This window comes from Astatotilapia calliptera, chromosome 3, assembly GCF_964374335.1.
Source record: "Astatotilapia calliptera chromosome 3, fAstCal68.1, whole genome shotgun sequence".
Lineage (NCBI taxonomy): Eukaryota > Metazoa > Chordata > Actinopteri > Cichliformes > Cichlidae > Astatotilapia > Astatotilapia calliptera.
Window position 1 is genome coordinate 78,170,258 of NC_137424.1, and position 22,771 is coordinate 78,193,028.

Genomic DNA, 22,771 nt, shown 5'->3' on the forward strand with positions numbered 1-22,771 from the left:
CATCCACTGGACTCTGCTGAACTGTAAAGTGGTGCCTCCATCAGGCTGGGCAGCATCATCTCCATCACACATGATAAGAGCAAAAAGGCTAGAAGGCTGGTTGGATGCAGTGAGGAAGAACCTGGGGAGGTGTGGTGGCAATCAGGAGATAGTGGGTCAGATGAAGCTGGAGAGTGTGAACTTCCCAAGTCCCTGAGCCACAGCAGCAAAACATGTGAGTGAAGTTGGCCCCCCACCTTCTTCAAATCCAACAAAAGTGGTATCAAACGTTTGTGCTACGTTTGTGCTGGTTTGTGCTGCAAAAATTTTCGTTTGTGCTGCTTCTGTTTTAAAGATATTAATGAAAATGTAAAGGTCAAAAGGTCAACCAGCCCCCCCACATTACCCAAATCAAACAAAATTGATGTCAAACGTTTGTGCTACGTTTGTGCTGCAAAAATTTTCATTTGTGCTGCTATCATTTTAAAGATATTAATAGAAATTTCTAGAGGTCATCAAAGGTCAACCAGCCCCCCCACATTACCCAAATCAAACAAAAGTGGTATCAAACGTTTGTGCTACGTTTGTGCTGGTTTGTGCTGCAAAAATTTTCGTTTGTGCTGCTATCATTTTAAAGATATTAACAAAAGTTTCTAGAGGTCAACCAGCCCCAGTGGAGTCACCTGTAATGGAGAGGACCTTCCAGATGAGGCAGGTGCAGTAGATCTCCTGGGGAGGGAGGCAAGAGAGGTCCCCACAATGCTCTCGGCTGTTCTCACTACCCGTTGTCATTTTTTCCTGCAGAACCCAATGCAGGAGTCATACCACACAGTGATGCAGCTGGTGAGGATACTCTCAACTGTGCCTCTGTAAAAGGTGCTCATAATGGGGGTTGAATCTCTTGTGCTTCTCAGTTTGCAGAGGAAGTAGAGTCGCTGTTGGTCTTCTCCACATTCAGGGACAGGTTGTTGCTGCTGTACCACTCTGGCAGATGGTTAACTTCACCCCTGTAGTAGATCTCGTCGTGGGTCAGCAGAGTGAAGAGAAGGGAGCTCAACAGACATCCTTGGGGAGCCCCCGTATTCCGTGTTCTTGGGCTGGAGGTGTTGCTGTCGACCCGTACTGTCTGCTGTCTTCCTGTCAAGAAATCTAGCAGCCCGTTATACAGCAAGGTGCTGATCCCCAGCAGATCCAGTTTGTGAATGAGTTGCTGGGGAATGATGGTGTTGAATGCTGAACTGAAGTCTATGAACAGCATTCTGACATATGAGTCTCTGGTGTTCAGATGTGTGAGGGCTGAGTGAGGGGCAGTTGAAATTCCATCATCAGTTGAGCGTTTTGACCGATATGCGAACTGAAATGGATCCAGGTTGGGGGAAAGCGATAATTTGATTTGATGCATGACTAACCGTTCAAAGCACTTAACTTAATAATGATGGAGGTGAGTTTGACAGGACGGTAGTCCTTAAAGCAGGAGATAGATGACTTCTTGGGTACAGTAATGATGGTGGAGGCTTTGAGGCATGTGGGAACGACGGCCTGACCCTAGTGATGTGTTAAAGATGTCTGTGAAGACATTTGTGAGTTCCACAGCATAGTCCGTCAGTGCTTGTCCAAGGATGTTATCAGGACCTGGAACTTTGCGTGTACTGATTTTGGCAAGGGATCTCCACACACTGTCTGGGGATTTTGTCACCACGGTCTGTAGAGTGGGCTTGTAGTCTGTAATGGTTTGTATTCCTTGCCACTGCCTCCAAGTATCTCTGCTGTCGCTGAAGCTTTGCTGTAGCTGATGTCACGTGACAGGTTTGCCCTTGCTGTTCTTAGACTCACCTAATTCCCGGCTCTGAAGGCTGCATTTTTCAACCTTAGGAGCATTTAAACCTGACCTGTGAGCCATGGTTTCTGATTGGCCCGGACAGTGATAGTCCTGGTCTCTGTGACATCATCGATGCATTTTGGGATGTAGGCAGTGACAGTTTCTGTATATTCCTGAAAGTCTGTGGTGTTGTCGTGTGTGGCGGCCTGTGGTGGAAAAGCAGTGCCTCTGAGGACCCTTCTGGCCACACCTGTACCTGCTTACGAACTGGTTTGGTGACTTTGAGCAGGGGCCTGTGGGAACCCATGGCACACCTAGATTTCTGCCTGTACTGACCCTTATGCAAAATAGGTGGAATTAAGACACAGTTCCAAAAGCAAACACAACTGATCAGTGCTGAGAGTGGTCCTGTTGCTGAGGTTGGGATGATCCTGTAATCTCTTATGAACGACCTCCAACGCTTCTATGACTGGGATGCAAGTGAAGACAGATGTAACATCTCTCTCTCACTGTACATGTACTGTTTATAAAATTAGGGAAACATAACCTGCAAAAACAAAATAATTTGCAGGACAAATGTTTGACATCAATTTTGTTCGATTTGAAGAAGGTAGGGGGGCCAACTTCACTCACATGTGTTTATAAGGTTGGGGAAACCTGCAGTCAGCTGAGACTGAAGAAGTCACTTGGATGAGTGACGAAACGTTTCTCCAACTGAAAATGTCCAGATGAACAGAATCAACCTTTTGGGGTTTACTTACCTGGATGATTAAGCACGCATCAAGACGTTATTTTATTAAACATTTTAAAATGTTAGCAGCACAAACAAACATTTCCATTAATATGGGGGGGCTGGTTGACCTTTGATGACCTCTAGAAATTTCTATTAATATCTTTAAAATGATAGCAGCACAAATGAAAATTTTTGCAGCACAAACGTAGCACAAACGTTTGACATCAATTTTGTTGGATTTGGGTAATGTGGGGGGGCTGATTGACCTTTTGACCTTTACATTTTCATTAATATCTTTAAAACAGAAGCAGCACAAACGACAGTTTTAGCAGCACAAACCAGCACAAACGTAGCACAGTTGATTGACACCAATTTAGTTTGATTTAATTAATGTGGGGGGGCTGGTTGACCTCTGATGACCTCTAGAAATTTTTATTAATATCTTTAAAATGATAGTAGCACAAACGAAAATTTTTGCAGCACAAACGTAGCACAAACGTAGCACAAACGTTTGATACCACTTTTGTTGGATTTGAAGAAGGTGGGGGGGCAACTTCACTCACATCAGCAAAACATCTACAAGCCATCATTGTTCCAGAGTCTCCTCACCTCAGTCTCAAGTGTATATTTATTCTTATTATTCTTATTCTTCCCATTTTTATTGTTGTTCTTTTGCACTGAATGGAACTGGAGCCTCATCGTCTCGTGTCTCTATATACTGAACTGTTGTTATGGCCCTGGGCCAGCTGTGTACTTTTGTTGTGCTGTGTCAAGTCAAGTCAAGTCAACTTTATTTGTCAATTCTGCCACATGTACAGGACATACAGAGAATAGAAATTGCGTTACTCTCAAACCCTAGTGATTAGAAAAATGCAAATAAAATAATTAAAAAGTAAAAATTTAAATAAATACAATACAATTTTACGTATAACAAAAAAAGCTATGCAATATACAATATACAATATACAATATTCAAGTAAGGAGGCATAGTGGTGCAAAATAGGCAAATAGTGCAAATGGAGATTAAGTAGTATACGGTAAGAGATAGTGTAACAACAGAGTCTTATGAGGTAATGGCAGTCCAATGCTCCACAAAGTGACTGGAGCAGGCCAGTGAGTGCGTCAGAGAGTGAGTGTGTGTGTGTGTGTGACAGAGTTCAGTGAGACCGTGGTGGAGAAGAGGGGAGAGGGGGGCAGAATCGGGAGGGAGTTAAGCTTCCTGACAGCCTGATGGATGAAGCTGTCAGGAAGCTGTCTTTAAGACTCCACAGGTCCTTCCCGATTGGAGAGCTGGCGGCGGCTCATTGGTTCCTGATCATGTGGCTCTTTTCAAAATCCCTCACCAGCAGTTGTGCCGGGGCAGCCACTGACAGCAGCAGTAGACCTGACCCTGGCTTTCAAAACCTGTAACCTTCGTGTTTGAGATTCTCGTGACTCACCGAGCTTTGTATATAGTGTGTACATTAGTTTTCATTGTAAATAGCACTGGAACAGAAGGGGTGAGCTGTAGTGATGTGATGTTCTGTATCGAGGCTTCGAAGCTTGTGTCGAGTAATGGAGGGGGCGTTTCCACGATGCGCGTATCGAGGCTTGCTTCATTTATGGGAGGAGCTGAAAATGATGACGTCCGAAGCCTCGCTGCCCGGCTGTACCACGTGACTGGTTCGTGAAGTGGTTCGAACTTTGCCGCGAGCTATGACAGCGATATAAACCCCTCAGACTTCATTCAAAATGTGGGTGTTTGATGGAGAGTTGCGGTTAGTGAGAGTTTGGAGACAGTTTGGAGGTTTATGAGAGTGAGGAGAGAAAGTCAGGAGAGAATGGAGCCAGCTAAGAAGAGGAGGATGTCCTCCCCTGTGTGGGAACATTTTGATCTTATTCCTCCCAACAAGGTATGTAAATTTCTACAGAAGATGTATTTTCATGATACTGATGGTGCAATAAAACCTATGTTAAGCTGTCTGTACTTTTGTACAAGGTGAAGTGTTTGCTCTGTGCCAGGGAGCTGGGATATAACAACAACACCTCATCCATGCTTAGGCACTACAGAGCTTTGCATGAGAATAAGGGGAACACCGATTGTGGAGCAAGACCAGGTGAGCCATCAAATGCAATGATAATATAGGATGCAGTAATGTTACTAAATGATATAACAATATTATACAGCTGTAATAAGTTACGCGTGATATTTATACTTGTGCTTTGTCTTTATTGTCTTTCCTCAGGAGAACAATCTCAAATAGATGAAGACCTGGTTAGCATGGTGATTGAGGACTCCCAGCCATTTAGCATTGTGGAGGACAAAGGATTCAAAAGATTTGTTAAATCATTAAATCCCAGCTATGTTCTCCCCACTAAAAAGGCCATAAAAGCAGTGAAAATTTAGTTTTTACAGAATAAAATGTGAACAGGCAGGACTGATGCTCAAAGCCTCAGTGTGTAGCTGTCCATACCTCAACGTTACAAAAGCACAACTACTGTCCACACCCCAACCACACCTCACCTCACAGTAAATGATCATTTCCATTTTAAGCATTTCCAAATGATCATTTTCCATACTGCCAGTATAAATATACACAGTATACTGCCATCACTACAATATACATGTTTTACACACTCCTTTTGTTGTTGACATTTACAGGCTGTGTGCAAAAGGCCACACTCTTCAAATTCATGCCAACTACTATTTTTACGTCCAGTAGGTGTCCTGCTAGAGCAAATGAAGCTACATGAAGCTTCATCTGCCCATCACTAGTGAGCTGCCTTATTATTTTTTCCTTGTACTGTTTTCTCCTGTTTATTTCAGTGAGGGAGTGTAGCGTTTGTCTTTGGTTTTTGTTTCACATAGGGTTTTAGACAACACCTCCTCTCCTGACTTAGCTTGTTTTGTTTGTTATTTTGGCCTTTGTTCACCCAGGAGTTTCATTTTTCAGTGCAGACAAATAACTCTGCAGACTCTGAGGCTGCAGTGACAGTTGATGTGTGGACACATGGAGGTTTGTAATGTCTATTATACTCCCTACAGGAAGTGCCCCACCTATTTTAATGGTTCAGCCCAGATAATGTTAGCTGGGGGAGTTCAGCTCTTAGTTTTATCATCATCACATGTTCTTTATCCGTCTCCACAGCAGCACTAACTAACAGTTTGTAGCCTCAGTATCTGAATTATTTCTCACATGTTATCTCACCATGTAAACCACAGCAGCCACTGGGGACATTTACACACTTCTTCTTACAACCAGCAGATTTTACAAACACAGTTTATTAGAAAACATGTTTTACCTTTAACTGGTACATAAATATGAACATTTCACAGGTTAATGTTGGGAACACGAGACCGAACACCATCACAGACTTTTGATATGATACTAACAGAAACAGGCTCTTTGTAAAAAAGTTCATCTGGATTTGAACAGAGTTTCATACGTCGGGAATATCAGGCTGAAGTTTTCTGTATTTAAGCGTTAACATGTATGAAAGCAGTCTGATGGTTTTTAAAGAAAGTGTCTCGTGTAGAGCTGCAACGATTCATCGAGTGATTCCAATAATTCGATTATAAAATTCTTTGCTTCCATGTTTCACAGACCTCCAATAGAAACGTGTTCATGAGCAGCGTGTGAATAAAAGTCTGAGCACATTAAGCCCACACAGCCTCCAGTGTTAAACACAAACACTGATAACAGCAGCAGTGATGATGATGTCACAGTTTAACGTGGAGGCGGAGCCTGTTTACACACTAAAATAATGGATAGCTGCAGGCCTGGTCTCGTGTGTGAGAAGCTGTAAATCAAATATCTTCTACCTGCAAAACTCCTTCAGTTTTATTTCTACAGCAGCAAATGACAACAACAGTCACCTGCAGGAGTTTCTACTGTAAAGTAAAGACTCGACAACAACAGAGAAACTCCACCAATCAGACCACCCCCCTATGAGAACGGTGACGGTGGATCATCCTCGTGTTCTTACAGCGTGGTTACAGCGTGGCTATGAAATCTCCACCATGTTAAAGAGTTTTTGGACACTCGATGGGAAACTGCCCGCTCAGGCCCAGCAGTTTGCTTCAATGACCTGGAGAAGAAGCAGGAAATCCTCCAAGGTTTCCAACATGTTTCAGTCCTGCAAATGTGCAATACTACCTGCTGCATTATGAGCTTCAGTGATGAGCACAGCAGTGGACTCAGTGAGTGTTTCCATCACATCCAGGCCCAGAAGACTTGGAGGAAATGAAGATTTTGTTCTTCCACTTATTTCCTGTCATATTCTGCACTTCTTACTTCTTTCAGCTGCCCATGAAATAATGAAACTTTCTGCAAGAAAGACAATAAAGATCAGTTTGATGGTCAACATGAAGTTTGTTTTTGTTTGACAGCATCAGCTGTTGCATCAAGTAAGGAGTCAAAGGCAGCAAAGAGCTGTTTGTGTTTGTGGATCACTGCGGCTTTATTCACGTGTCCTCTCTACAGAAGCTCACTGGCTGCTGGGAGGACCCGAACATTTCCCTCTGGGTTGTTCGGCTCTGTTGGAACTTTGAGGAAGAATAAATGTGATAAAAGCTGGTCTCTAATAACTCTCTCTGTCATGTTCAGTATATGTGTGCGTGCTGTGATTGGTGTTTTCCCTGTGAGTGTTTGATGTGACACCTGTAGCTTTAGCTCACCTTGAAAACACAGGTTATGTTTGTGGTAGCGTGTGTGTGCGTGTCGTTCTGTGTGTGAACACGACAGCTCGAATAGTTGTGAATGAACTCTGATCAAACTTTGTAGGGGTGTAGAGCGGGCTCATGTTAAACATCTGTTCACATCTGGCTCACATCCACCCAAGTCTTCAAGGTCGACTTCATGATTTATTGATGGAAACTGAGAAAAGCCTCAAACTTAGAAAGCAGGATTGGAACAAGTGTGCTGTGGATCATCAACATGTAGAAAGGAGCACATGAAGATATCAGCTCACATCTGACCTCTGACCTCACTTCAAGGTCAACAGATGGATCTGAAGGTCAAAGTGATAATAATGCTCTTTAGAGCCATTTTGGAGCTCTGAGCTCTTTTTCAAGGTCAAATGAGGTCAAACTTCCATCAAATGTCTCGTGTTTCAAACTCTGTTTATAATTCTACTGTCTGTGTTTCTAATGGAACATTTACTTTATTAAACAATGAGATAGTGACATGTTCTACATCCACATCAATCACAACCATAGGAAATGTCACATAGATGTGCTTGTGTTGTGTCCATGATGATGTTAACAAACAAACTGTGACAGAGCCTCAGACGTGATGAAGACGCTGAATCAGCAGAAAGAGCAGAGCAGGAAGCAGCAGCATCCACACAGGTGTGTCTCAGGTGAGTCCTGCTCCCACACTAAACACATCCACATCATATTAGCATGTGCTAACATGTGCTTCTGCTTTATTTCAGTCTGACATGTTTCCAGTCAACATGTCTGCTGTGTGTCTCTCAGCACTTGCACTAAATCTTCCCGTGTGTCTGTGATACTGCGTGATGCTGACAGACTGTAACGTCAGTGAGTCTGTGAGCATCTCTGTCACCTACAGCTTCCCTGTGGAGCTCATTTCAAATGCTCAGGTTTACACTCAGGAACAGGAAATGCTGCGTCTGCAGTTTGTCTCCTTCAAACTAAAGCGTCTCAGACACGAGCAGCACGTGAGCACAAAGATGTTTGTGGTCACGTGGTGGGCACGAGGAGCTCTCAGTGAGTTTGGAGCTGAAACATCTTTGACTCCCAGAGTGTGAAAGTGAAACAAGCAAACGTGGATATTTAGGAGCCTCAGACGGTGTGATGATGATCATGAACCCAGGAAACAAAGAGAGAAAAGAACAGATTGGAGATCAGAGCTGAACACACACTTTTTTAAAAGCATGCAGGAGCCGTGAGGACGAGCACGATTCATTCATTCATATCTGCACTGTGATCTGAACTCTCTCTCTTTCTAATCTCATGTCTGAAGGTGAGAAGGACACCGCCTCCCTGACAGAAAAGCTTCTTTTGTTTCTTCTTTTTATTTGAGATGTTTTTGGGACGACAGCTGAACGACTGCAGGTAAGTTGTGTTAGCGCTACTTTAGCATCTAGCTAGCCCTGCTGAAGAGCAGCGAGCATAAAGGGAGGAACGTTTTTGAAGTGTCAGCTAATTTCAAATGCAGCGTTTCTATCAGCTCAACAAACATCAGCAAACACACAAACTGTTTGTGTGCAGTTTGTCTCACAGTGTGTTGCAGCCAAAGGTCCAGCTGCTGTATTTCACAGGGAGAGAAAGAAAGAAAAGAAAAGCTGCTGTAGGAGAGGAACCCAAGCTTTGGCATCGCTCTGAAAACTATCGCTGATCCTTTTACTCGCTGGCTTTCAAATCAAAGCTGGAATGAAATTTGTGGCGTTTGCAGGATCGAATCAATCACACAGGATCAGGAGAGAAGACAGCAGAGCAGCTGATTTTACACCTGAAGATACAACTGTAATGTTAGAAACATGAAGATATTACACACACAATACAGACTGCAGCTCAGACAGCTGCTGGAGACAGGTGTGTGTGTGTGTGTGTGTGTGTGTGTGTGTGTGTGTGTGTGTGTGTGTGTGTGTGTACTGTAACTCCTTTATTCCACACAGACAGCTTCAGCATTTGTTCTGCTTTCTCTGCTTTTATTTGAATGTGACAGAAAAACACGACTAGAATTTACACAAACGTGTTTACAGGCTGACTTTAATGTGTTTCTGCACATGCTTGTCCTCTGGTCATGTGATCATGTGGTTTGTAGGACGCTCCTCTTCCTCAGAGGATCCACCTGTGCTTCCTCTCCTCTCTCCTCCACCTGTTACAGTGAGGGAACGTCCTCCATGATGGAGGAGCTGCTGGAAAGTGCTGAGAGTTTCCTCCAGAGTGAGACCTCTGTCACAGTTCAGAGGATCTACGGCAGCAGAGACCTTCATGGACACTAAAAGTCTCAAACACACAACAACAACATCACACTGACTCCACTCTGACATCACTGATCAATAATCAAAGAACACACAGATCAAACTGATTAATCAGCCATCAGAGGAGTCGGATCAATGGAGCTGCTTCTGTTCCTGATGTCCCCTGTTTGATCCTGGACCTGAACTCTCCCTGCAGAGGAGACACAAGACAGTCAGAGACACACACACACACACACACACGCACGCACACACACACACACACACACACACAGACACACACACACGCACACACACACACCTACACACACAGACACACACACGCACACACACGCGCACACACACACACACACACACGCACACACACACACACACACACACACAGACACACACGCACACACACACACCTACACACACAGACACACACACACATTCCTGTCTTGCATAACGACTGAGGACCGGGTAAGTGTACTATCAAAGTGAGGACCACCATTTCTGCTACACTTGCAGACAAACCTTTGCCATTTTTGAACACTGGGTGGCTCTCTAACACCAAAAATCACCTCAAAATCTTAAAACACTCAAGTAAAAAAAAAATCTCATTCTACTATCAGAATGAGGACCTTGTCATTGAGTGCTATTCAGGTGATTTTCCACCAGGGGGTGCTTTTGTGTTCGTTTCTGTCTATATGTTTTTTTCTGTTTGCATTTACTCCTTGACATTTTCTATTTTAGTGCAACCAAATAATGTTAAAGTTAAACAGTCTCAACTTTATACATAAATAGAATAACTAAAAAGTTCTGATAATCTATCAAGACAACCCTACATAACAAAAGGTAGTATTACATTTCAAATACCGCTGTAGATTTTATTAATAATTACCAAGGAAATTCCCACAATGCTGCAACAAGAGCAAATTCAGTTTATTTCACAATGTAACATCCTTCCAGAGGAATAATAATTGCTATTATAACAATGAAGACAACTATTAAGTCTAATGACTTACAACTAAAATAGTGATCAATAACTTTGATCAGTTTGTTTTGACTTCTGCCAAAAAGAAAAATCAGTAAAGCTTAGGATGGCTACAACTGTACCAGTATGACCTTCCTGCTTCCTACATAATTCCCAGCCGTCTTTGCACTGCCGTCTTCTCTGCTTCACTCCATGGCCTCTTGACCTTCGCACGGGGGATCTCTACAAATAACACAAAAGACAACATGGACTGTTAACTTTACAACATGTATGTAACCGTAGTTTTTTTGTTTTTGTTTTGATTTTGAAATGGGGTTCTGCTTGTGTATATTTACAGAAAATGCCAAACCAAACTGTAGGTTCAACAATTTACTCAACATTTTGTACCCAAGATATGTAGTAAGCACTTTTAAATTAAGTATTTTGAGTTCACAGAAACATGAGATCAGTTATTGAGTAATATACCTACAGAGTGAAACAGCAGCCAATTTACTTTTATACATTTTGTTTTCAAAGGTACATGTTGCATCTAGCCTTTTAAAATAAGATGCTAACTAGTTATTAGTCCTGTTAAAATCATTCATCATAACAATATTCTTGTAAAAAAACAAAAAAACTGTCAGACTTTAATAATTTGCTATTGTTTTAAATAAGGCAAATATTTCTGATGTACTAGTAATAAAAAAAACCTGTGCTGTTGGTAGTAGTTCTAATCTAGTTAACTGACATCACATATTTTAAGTCAATTTTTTTTTTATTATGAAATACAATTGCTAATATCCTTGACAATGTAACAAATTACCTAGATCATGATTCAGAACCAAACATAACTGATTGACATGATCTTTTCATTTTATCTGAATTTATGCGTTTTATTTGACAAACTGTCACAGTTTTGCGACTGGCGCACAGATACAATACCAAAGAGCAGAATTAAGTTTTGTCTATCATTAGTCATAAGGCCTGTACTAAAAAGCACATTCAACACATCAAGGCTATCTTTCCATAATCTGGATTCACTTAACCTGAAAGTGGCGATCTGGATAAGTGGTCACAAAAAGCTTAACCTGCATGGTCGCATGAAAGGGGTGGCATTGTGAGCATCTGTTCACTAATGATTATTGAAAAGCGTACTGGAAACAGAAGCTGATTTTTCAAAAGATAAAAGTATAGTATTAGGCAAATATGAAGATATTAAAACAGACTGCAGCATAACTAAGGGAGGATTCAGGGTCACCTGGTCCAGCCTGAAATATATGCTTTAGCAAAAAGGAAAGTTTGAAGCCTAATGTAGTCTACTCGATGAGCTTTGTTGCTTGTACTTGCCGTTTCTTGCTGTCTTTTCACAAACCTCTCACTGAAAATGGTCCATACTGTCAATCTAGTTCACTTTACAAATTTTGATTTTAAAACACAACATCTGTGTGTGTAATTGGTGGAAACTAAAATACGCATTGTAAAAAAAAAATAACATTGAGATAAAGTAGTTGTCTTTAATTGGTAAATCATAGGACCTTAAACAGGTATTTTCTATGATAATATAACAAGACATTTTCAGCCTGCATTTTTTTTTTTAATTCCAGACTTGTGAAATGACCTGCAGAACCCTGCCATGTGTTTTGTAGTGCTGTTCTTGCAAAGTGTGAACTCACGCAACACAGCAGGTTAAACTAGTCACTCACCAGAATAGGTAGCCTAACAAATCATAAATGTAACAATAAAAGTGAAGCAATCATTCTTTCAGCTGAACTCTTTAGGGGTCATCACAGCGGATCATCTCCTCAACCTCCTCCTATACCAGCATCCTCCTCTGTCACACCAACCTTCTGCCTGTCCTCCTTCACATCCATGAACCTCCTCTGAGGTCTTCCTCTTCTCGTCCTGCCTGGCAGCTCCATCATCAACATCCCTTGGCAGCCTCCTCTGCACATGTCCAAACCATCTCAGCCTTGTCTCTCTTTGTCTCCAAACCTCTGACCTGAGCTGTCCCTATGATGTAGTCATTTCTAATCCTGTCCATCCTGGTCATTCCCAATGAAAATCGTCATAGCTTTCCTCACTACCATTTTGTAAACCTTTCTTTTCCCTCTTGCTGCTTTCCTTTTATAACACATCACCCCTGACACCCATCTCCACCCCCTCTGAATTCTCCTCTTCAACTTACTGTAAAGCAATACTTAAACATTTTCAATAATTTTTCTAATTACCAACAAAATAATTCTGGATCAATATTATCAAGAGTTTTGTGTTTGTGTAGGCATATATTCTGCCACAGAGGACAAAACTATAAGGAAATAAAGTCATGTCTACAACCTGATTCATATACTGCAAACAGAAAATTTTAAATACATTTAAAGCTTAAAACATCTCACCCTTTGCTTTGGCCACTTTGGTTTTTCCCCTTTTCCTCAAAGCCAGTCTTGCTTCCTTGCTCTCTTCTAAAACAGAAACACACAAACAATGGTAGCTGTTATTGTACAAAGCAGATTGTACTGGAATAGAATTTGAGTAGAATACATACAACAGTGTCACTACATTTCAGACAAAAGCTTAAACTCACCATCTACATCTGAACTCTCTTCACTGGTGGGCTCCGGTCTCTTTTGAGAGGAGAAATGCTCAGAACTTCCACCTGAAAAACAGAAACATTCATGTGCCACATCTTCCTAATTCACTGTGTTTTTGTACTGAATGACTCTGTAAAAAACCTGACCTTCATCCATCTCACTGCCTCCTCCTTTTTCATTTCTCTGGGGGACACGGAGTAGCTGCTATGTCAAATATTAGCCATCTGGAGTCACAAAAAACTTCAAACACAAACAGTATTGTTGACAAATATGACAAAAAACAAAGATGCAACAACAACGTGCAAAGGAGCAATCTTAACTTCTCCAAGTGTCACTATGTCATCCTAGAAATGAAATTACTCTTCTTTTAGTTAAGATAATTAAAACAATGCAGCACAACCATTCAAAGGTGCCATTTGTGTAAACATGCACTGGACAAATGTAACAGTTTTTAATTTAGAATCTGGGTCGTGGTGATAAAACCACAAATCTCTGAGATGTCCTTTTTTCATGTGTTGTGAGTCTAGTTCTTGCTGTAATAAAAAAGCTCACTATAGAGTGAGTGTACATGATCAAGTGTTATCTGTTGTATAGACTACTGAGCACTGAACTAGGCCAACAGTGTGTTTCTTTGGCTGTAACATGCCACCCAGTTCATTTTACCATTAGGAACCCAAGCTAACAGGTTAACGTCACTCTCTAATATTAGTCAATGTCACATACATAACTTGCAGTTGCATAGCAGTTTATCAAAAATGCAGCTTATTCATGAGGCAGTATACCAACAGCTGTACTAGTGAGCAGGTAACACTTACCACCACTATCAGAACAGCCATTATCACTGCATGCGAGCGCCACGTTATCGTCTGCAATGTAAGAAATAAATATTGAAAGGATACAATTATATTTGGACATTTTTTATGAAGAGAGAAGTCTATAACATGACATTACTGTAAAATGTATAACCTAAGCTAATTTCTATTGTCATGAGCTTTAACCTCCTATGACCTGAACTCTTTCATGCCATTTTTAATTTCTCTTTGCTATTTGGGCTGATTGGGACCTGATGTAAAAACAAAGAATTATCTGAATTTTTTTTACCTCTCTTGTTTCTGAGAGGAGTGAGATCCACATACGAGGGCATTTGTTTTAAATTTCGATAGAACAGTGGCAGTATAATGTCCTTGTAGAGCAAAATTTAGTATTTTGGTCGAGACAACCCAAAATGTGATGTCCACATATGTGGACACCAGGTCCAAGGAGGTTAAAGTACACAACACTAACAATGCACCATAAAACAACAAGCAGGAGATCATGAATAGAAGACTAATCTTATTTTAAAACCAGTGCCCATTTAAATTTAAGATTATGCCAGTCAGGATTCAGTTTGAGGTCCTCTAGCAAGGAATTCTACATGTTCTCTCCTGAACAGGAAAAGCTGTTTCTCCAAACAGGGATTTAAGTGACATCAGCTTCCAGCTGGAAGCTAACAAAGCCAAAAACTAAATACGACCATAAGATCACTGAGCATGTGGGAAACCTGGTTAATAAGCATTTTTTTTAATTTGTTTCAGAAAAATACATTTATTAAAATCATCAACCAAAAATTTCTTTAAAACATACCACTGGTGTGATGCTGACTTTGTCCTATTGCTTGATTATATACCATGAGACGGTGTTTGTAAACACGTTATACATGAAATTAAATGTAAAATAAATTCTCAGTGGATCAAACTATCTGTTGCATAAATAAATTGAATATATCCAAATAAATTTGTCATTTGAAAATCTGCTCATCATTTCAACCTGCTTAATAACAAAAATTTTCACATGTGAAAAGATATGTTTTTAAAGTTATAAGACTTCACTGAGCTCGTGTATTCCTGGCTGTAAGTAAAATAAGATGTTGTGGTATGACCGTGGTATCAGACTGCAGAGGACTGCACAGGTCTGCAATGAGGACACAGGCTGCAAACAAAAGTTACGTTCAACAACTTTTTGTCTTTGTCTCCTGTTTCTGTTGTCTGTTTGGGACTGTTTCTCATATCTGGCTTACATCATTTATATTATAAAATGCTGAGTTTCAACCATGTGTTGTCCTTGTGCCATTTTCAGGTAAAGAGGCTTCAAATGATTTTCTGATCAATGCCTATTTTATTTACATTTTATGCAGAACGTGGGGCCGATGTGATGCACATGAGTATTGTTCTAGCAGCAGTTGTTCATATTATAAGCAACAAAGAATCACATTTAGAAAACAATCACGTCTGATCTAAGAATCACCTATTCCCACCTTAACTGATAATGATTCTTAATGCATATTATAGTTTGTAGTATCTGTTGTTTGGTCTGTTGTTTGACACTCCTACGTACGATTCAGTAACGATTAAAGACTACATGTTCAAATATTCGATAAGAAGGCACATACCTGTATTTGGCTTCCTGCCGTGGCTTCCTTCACCTAATACCAAAGACAAAAGTCAAAGTTACTTCTCAGTTACAGTTAAATAATCCAGTTACAGTCAATAATGACTTGGAGGTGATACAGTAAAAGTGCACCAACAGTTTTGATGCAGCCCATTACCCATTCATTTACAGTAGCTCACCTCAATAAATATACAGGTGTCTTAGCAGTGAGCGCTCATGCAGGTGAACCTGCTGTAAAAATTGTGACCTACAACTCTATCAAATTTAAAGTAAAACAAAAAAAAAAAAACATGGAGCATCACAACGTTTCACCCGTTTTAGATATAGTAGTATTAGGCATTTAAAAAACAGAGTGTCATATAGGAAAGCTTATATGCCTTCTGATGGCTACACTGTTAGAGTGACATCATTTCCTTTTTTAACATACTTTTATTAATTACTCTCTGTACATAAAGCAATATTAGGACAGCATGTTATTGTTTCCTCCAAGGTGAGTCTTATTATAACACTAAAACATAGCAGCCAAAGAGACAACACATAAACACACTTTCAATTGTTGGAAGGCACAATTATAACACACTATACAAAAGGCTTATATTTTGTATAAGCATGTACATTATTTGCTTTGAATAGCCAAATTAATACTACATGACAGCCTTGATGTTCCACAGAAAAACACTATCTGAAGCCCACTTCAGCAACAGAACACCAGGCCTTCTGTCCAGTTATGTTTGACGGTGAAAAACAAATGAGAGGAATAAGACAAACGAGGCTAAACGGAGCACGCTGCTCAGCTGGGTCATGCTGATGTGCGGCTACGTCAGTAAATATACTGGACGGACAGACGCTGCTCAGTCACTGAAACATCGACACCAACATAAAACTCCATGTTGGCGTAAACACGTGGGAACGTTTATATTTGATGGATAAAGGAGGACAATGATTTCAAGCATTTTGGATTGTAAACACTTTAAGACAACAAAAGTTAAAGCATTGCTACGCGCATGCGTCACACTTCAGTCGTTTCCTTTACATATTTTGAAATGCTAACTTGATAGATGTTATAGCTGGGCAACTGAGGTTGGGTTTTAACAAAAGATTAAAGCGCTCGGAATAAAAGTGCCTTTCGACTAAATCTAGGCTAAAATTGTGACTTAAAAAGAAGGGGACAAAACCCAGTCAAGCTATAAAATGCCTTAAAGAGATACCCTAAATAAAACGGTACAAACCACAGTTTGGCCGCTTGTTATCTTTAATAAAGTTTGTGAAGAATTAAAAAGCATTCCACTAAGCTGTGTTGTGGCGAATCCACTTAGCCAAAAAAATGGATCGGACATCAATTGGAGAAACGATAGTCTTTATATAAGGCTTCAAAAGGGGGAATGTACAACAAATAAACTGCTCGACATCAGAGCAACATATAATGGCTTCCCAAAACTTTCTTTGCTAGCTAAAAACCCAGAGTAACTTTTGTCTACCACAAAGGATTCTGGGAAACGCAGTTTTCTAATGAAAATACCTGTTAAATAAATTAAATCTATAATTAACAGCTCTCACTAAACATGTGACTAACACTTAAATCACTTACAAAAGAATCCAAATGCTGTTATCAAACAAACTGCACTAAAGTTACAACAAGCTGTCTTGTTAAAAGGCTGGAACTCACACAGGTCTGCAACCAAAACACTGCATAGGATTTTTCATTTTAGACTTTTACTCACTGAAACCGTGAAAAATCTCTAACTTCATGTTTTCTTGCAAAAATCATGTTTTTACTGTAATTAAGCGTACATTTTTCCCCTTTAAACTGAAAACCAGATCCGATAATTATTTCTTACGTTAATTTTATATTTCTAAGAGCGAGACTGAAGAGAAATACAGATAGAAATTGCCAGAAATTGAGGGGGAGGGGACGGTAGGTTTGGCATAAAATTTAGTGTTAAATATATCACGAAGGAATCGGTTTTTGTTCCTATGTTCAATTATAAGAAAAATTATGCATAGTTAATTGTAATAAAATATAGATTGAGACGAACTTTATGCATTGTTCAATTAAAAAAAAGTATATTTACTGCCGTGTCATTAAGTTAAAAAAAAATTAAACTTAATGTAAGATACCTTTTTCTTTCGTTTCTTAGAAAGACAACATTTGCACAGTTTTCATATAGCAAAAATGTGAAATCTTACCTGCAGAAAGCGTGCTTTGCAGTCTTCAGAGCTCCACTTAAACGGCTACTCCGACTGTGGACTGAATGACGTCACATGCCCTGCAAAAGTTTGAGAGCTGCAGTGCAGGTGCGCGGGGGGAGGGTCACTGATGGAGGAGCAGAGAGAGCCAAAGTTTTCTCCTCAGCTCTGACTCTCAAACCTGATTTACAGGCTACAATATGTGAAATAAAGGAATCCTGACATTTATTTTAACTACAGTTTAGTACACATTATGAAATCACAAAATAAAATTTATCTAAAGTAAGATTTAGTTTTACAGTCTAATTAAACTTTATATATATCAGTAGTGGAAAGAGCCATTACCATATTATTTATTTATTTTACACACACACTAAACAGCTATATTAGGTACACTTTGCTAGTCCTGGTTTGGACTCTCTTTTGCCTTCAGACCTGCCAAAGTGCTGGAAACATTTACCTGCCCCTCCCCCACTGCAGCAGCTATGGGGGAGGTGCAGGGCATCAGTTAAGTTGGGAGCAGAGTGAGCTACAATTCTCTGCTCAGCTCTCACTCAGGCTCAGGCTTAGTGTACTGGCCAGAACACATGAAACAAAGGAACCCTGACATGTTTTACTACAATTTAGTACACATTATAAAAGCACATACCAAGATTTATCTAAAGTAAGATTTAACTTTACAGCCTAATTTTACTTTATATACATCAGTAGTGGAAAAGTACTTAGTATTTATCTAAAAGTATTATTACCATAGGGAAAAGAAATACATATATATACACACAGTGGACTCATTGCGAGCCCTTCAGGAGGCGAAATGATGCAATTTAATGCAAAATACGTATTTCATCTGCTATGATGGGAAAGCCAGATATTTCATAGATGAAACTTTGAAATATCTGGCTTTTGATGATGATCAAACATTATTTTTTCTGCATATAGGGGAGAAGCATGTTAGGAGTCGAAGAGAAGGACAGGCAGGAGCGTGGAGGTACTATGACTGGCAAAGGGAGAGAGCTGGCTGATATGACTGGAGAGAAGGAAGGTAGATTTACTGTGTGTGCAGGAGACCAGGTTGAAGGTTGGATGTCAGTTAGAAGAGAAAGAGGAATTCTGCAGTTAGTTTGATAAAGTGGTAGAGAGTGTTGATTGGAGCAGACTTCAGTAGCCATGTAGGTGAAGGAAAGAGAGATAATGAGGTGTTAGATAGGTATAGTGTTAAGCAGAGAAATGCACAAGGTCAAAATTAGGAAGATGGAAATGGCTGGGGTGAACTCATACTTCAAGAAGAAGGAGGAACAGAAGGTGACGTAGAAGAGTGGAAGAAAGTGTACACAGGTGGCTTACATCCTAAACAGAAGGGTCAGTCTGAAAGAGATAGGAGACTGCAAGGTGGTGTCAGGAGAGAATGTAGCCATGCAGCATTGGACACTAGTCTATAGGATGACTTTGGACGTCAAGAAGAGGAAGAGAATGAAGGCAGAGACAAGAACTAAATGGTGGAAGCTGAAGAAGGAAGAATGTTGTGCAGTTGTTAGTTCAGGGAGGAGTAGACATTCTCTGGGTGGAAGGGAAGTGTTACCAGATGACTGGAAAAATACAACTGAAATGGTGAGAGAAAGGCAAAGAAGGTGTTTGGTGTATCTTTTGGAGAGAGAAAAGAGGACAAGGAGACTTGGTGGTGGATTGGACACTTTCCTGTAGTTCCTCAAAGGAATAGCTAAGAGAAAGTGCGATAGTCAGGGGAGATGGATAAAAGTAGACAGGAATACTGGGAGGCCAGGCCAACTGCAAAGATAGAGGTGGCAAAGGAAAAAGCTTATACTGAGTTGTACGTGAGGCTGGGTACTAAGGAAGGAGAACAGTACTTGCATGAATTAGCTATACAGAGATTGAGCTGAAAAGGATGTGCAGCAGGTTAGAGTGATTAAGGATAAAGATGGTGAAGAGAGTGTGTTGAGAAGATGGAAGATAGAAGTATTCTCTCACTGTCTTCATTAATGAAGACATTAATAAAGACAGAAACTGAGGACAGATGGAGGAAAGTTAGTGAATCAGGAAGCGCAGGGGATAAGTAAGGAGGAAGTGAAGGCAGCTATGAAGAGAGGAAAGGCAGTTGGTCCACATGACATATCTGTGGTGGTATAGAGATGTTGAGGAGAGAGGACTTTTTTTTTTTGCCTGTCCCGTTTGGCTCTTTTGCCATCAGAATTATTGTCTAAAGGCAAAGAAAGATGCCCAACGGATTTACTTTACCAAATTGACCATCCCAGCCTTGCCGTAATGGTCCATTTGATTCACCTTTTATTGTTTATTTTATTTTCACTTGTTGAATACGGGACAGACTTGACTGGGGGAAAGAAGGGGAGAAAGAAAGAGAAAGAGCTGAGAAGAGGGATAGGGGAGAAGGGCAAAAAAAACAAAAACCAACAGAATGGGCAGAAAAAGAAAAAAAATGCATCTATCGATCACCTGGATCACCTGTTGAGAAAGAAAAAAGAAAACAAGCAGAAGAGAACAAGAGTAATAGAATAAACAACATCACAATGAAATATGGGAATATGACAGTAAATACTAAATATTAAACATTATTGTGCAGCACATAGGATCAACAGAACACAGTGTGCTTTGAGGTAGGAGCCAAAAAGGGTGTAGTTTGTGGGTGTGATCACCCGTGTGTACACCTGTGAGCATGGACGCGCTTCCATCCATCCATCTTCATCCGCTTTATCCGGAGCCGGGTCGCGGGGGCAGCAGCCTAAGCAAAGAGGCCCAGACCTCCCTCTCCCCAGCCACCTCCTCCAGCTTATCCGGGGGAACACCAAGGCGTTCCCAGGCCAGCCGAGAGATATAATCTCTCCAGCGTGTCCTGGGTCTGCCCCGGGGCCTCCTCCCGGTGGGACATGCCTGGAACACCTCACCCAGGAGGCGCCCAGGGGGCATCCTTGTCAGATGCCCGAACCACCTCAGCTGGCTCCTTTCGATGTGGAGCAGCAGCTGCTCTACTCTGAGCCCCTCCCGGATGGCCGAACTTCTCACCCTATCTCTAAGGGAGAGGCCAGCCACCCTTCGGAGGAAGCTCATTTCTGCCGCTTGTATCCGCGATCTCGTTCTTTCGGTCACTACCCACAGCTCGTGGCCATAGGTGAGGGTAGGGACGTAGATCGACCGGTAAATGGACGCGCTTGTTTTTTTAAAAGGTTCCTTCATGTAATGATCTGCTAGAGGGTGTGGGGGGGCCACAGCCCCGTCCTCCAGGGCATGAAGCAGGTATGGAGGAGATCAAAACTCCAGACATCCAGAGGCCCCCAGAACACAAGAGACCAAGGAAGACCAACAGAGGGGCAGCCGCGCCACTGTCCCAGTAAGAGCTGAGGAGAGTCCCAGATGAGGGCTCACTCAGCAGCCGCGGAGCAGAAGCCAGGGGGAGTTGCAGTGACGCGCCCGTGAGCTCCGCTGGCAGCCAGCTGTGCCTGAGTGACCGAGCCCCAGGCTGAGAGGCCGGGGGCACCCCACCTCCGAAGTGGCCCGAGCGAGCCCCAGGATCCAGGCCCCGATAAGCGGCCGCCAAGGAGTGAGCCGGTGTGTACCTGGACGCCCATCCCCTCATCCTCTCATATGCACTTCACACTCAACCAACGTGGAGACAGACATAAAGAGACGCTGTACACACGATCACACTCCCCAAGCGTACTCAACGAACCGGGTCTAGGTACCCTTGCCCCTGGAGGGGGGAACTGCACCCAGACCCAGGTGGTGTTACCCTTTTCCCTGCGGTGGGGAGAGGCAGACCGCCCCGACTCCGCAGCAGCAGGGAGGCCCCACACTCCAGATGGCCAACTCCTCCTCCTAGCCCCCCCGCTCCAGCAGGCCGCAGATAACGGGGGTGAGAGAAGACTCCAAACCTCCTTCCACCCGCTTATTGTAGTGTTGATGCATGTGTGTTCTAAGGTGCATTTAAAACCCAGGAGGGCATGGAGCTACCTGCCAGAGAGCAGCAGGTAAGCGCATAGTCCCTCCTGCTAGCCCTCAATGTCTACGTGTATTTAAAATTGAGAGGTGGGCAACCACGCGAGGGGTGAGGTGTACACCCTGATGGTAATTTGGATTCCGTGTATCGTGCCCACTCCCAGAGAGGACTTTTTAACCAGATTGTTTAACACAAGTTTGGAGAGTGAGGAATGAATAAGTGTACTGATACCAGTTTTCAAGACCAAGGGTGATATGCAGAGCTGTAGTAACTACAGAGCGATAAAGCTGAGACACACCAAGAAAGAGTTGTTGAAGCTAGGTTAAGAAGAGAGGTGATGATCCATGAGCAGCAGCATGGCTTCTCACTGAAAAAGAGCAGTGCAGATGTGATGTTTGCTTTGAGTGTGTTGATGCAGAAGTATAGTGAAGGTCAGAAAGAGTTGCACTGTGTCTTTGTGGATCTGGCAAAAGAATATGATGGGATGCTAAGAGAGGAACTGTGGTACTGCATGAGGTAAGTCTGGATGTGAGGGTGGTGCAGGATGTGTTCAAGGTGAGGGTGGGATTACATCAGGGATCTGGAGTCAGGAGGAGGGACAGGAAACAGAAATGAGTATACAAGAAGGACAGCTCATGCTGAATGGTATGGAGAGAAAGTTAGAGACAAGGCTGAGATGATTCAGACATATGCAGAAGAGGGATAGAGGAAATACTGGACAAAGGAGGGAGAAAACAGCATGACCTCAGAGATGACCTCAGAGGTCAACACCAGAGCCTCTGGTGTTGTGACCCCTAAAGAGAGCATTTCTCTCTCATATATATATATATATATATATATATATATATATATATATATATATATATATATATATATATATATATATGTGTATATGTATATATGTGTATATGTATGTATATATATATGTGTATATATATATATATATATATATATATATATGTATATATATATATATATATATGTATATGTGTATATATATATATGTGTGTGTGTGTGTGTGTAAATGAATGATGGATCAGGTGATCACATAACATGTAATGTGATCACCTGATCCACCATAGAGATCATAGAGGTCCTCTTTTGGATTGAGATCTGGTGACTGTAGAGGCCATTTGAGTACAGTGAACTGAACTGTTATGTTTAAGAGTGCAATTTGACATCATTTGAG

The 22,771-nt window shown here is 41.5% G+C and overlaps 2 long non-coding RNA genes across 2 annotated transcripts; one reads left to right on the top strand and one right to left on the bottom strand.

Moving 5' to 3' along the window:
* Positions 1-4,209: 4,209 nt before the first annotated feature.
* Positions 4,210-4,952, top strand: LOC145426117 (uncharacterized). The gene is made up of 3 exons (XR_013906876.1): positions 4,210-4,423; positions 4,510-4,627; positions 4,757-4,952. It is a non-coding gene; the product is annotated as an uncharacterized LOC145426117 (long non-coding RNA).
* A 5,409-nt stretch (positions 4,953-10,361) lies between these two features.
* Positions 10,362-22,374, bottom strand: LOC113008014 (uncharacterized). The gene is made up of 7 exons (XR_003269978.2): positions 17,616-22,374; positions 15,430-15,462; positions 13,817-13,867; positions 13,148-13,241; positions 12,995-13,066; positions 12,807-12,872; positions 10,362-10,656 (listed from the first exon to the last, which is right to left on the bottom strand). It is a non-coding gene; the product is annotated as an uncharacterized LOC113008014 (long non-coding RNA).
* Positions 22,375-22,771: the final 397 nt, after the last annotated feature.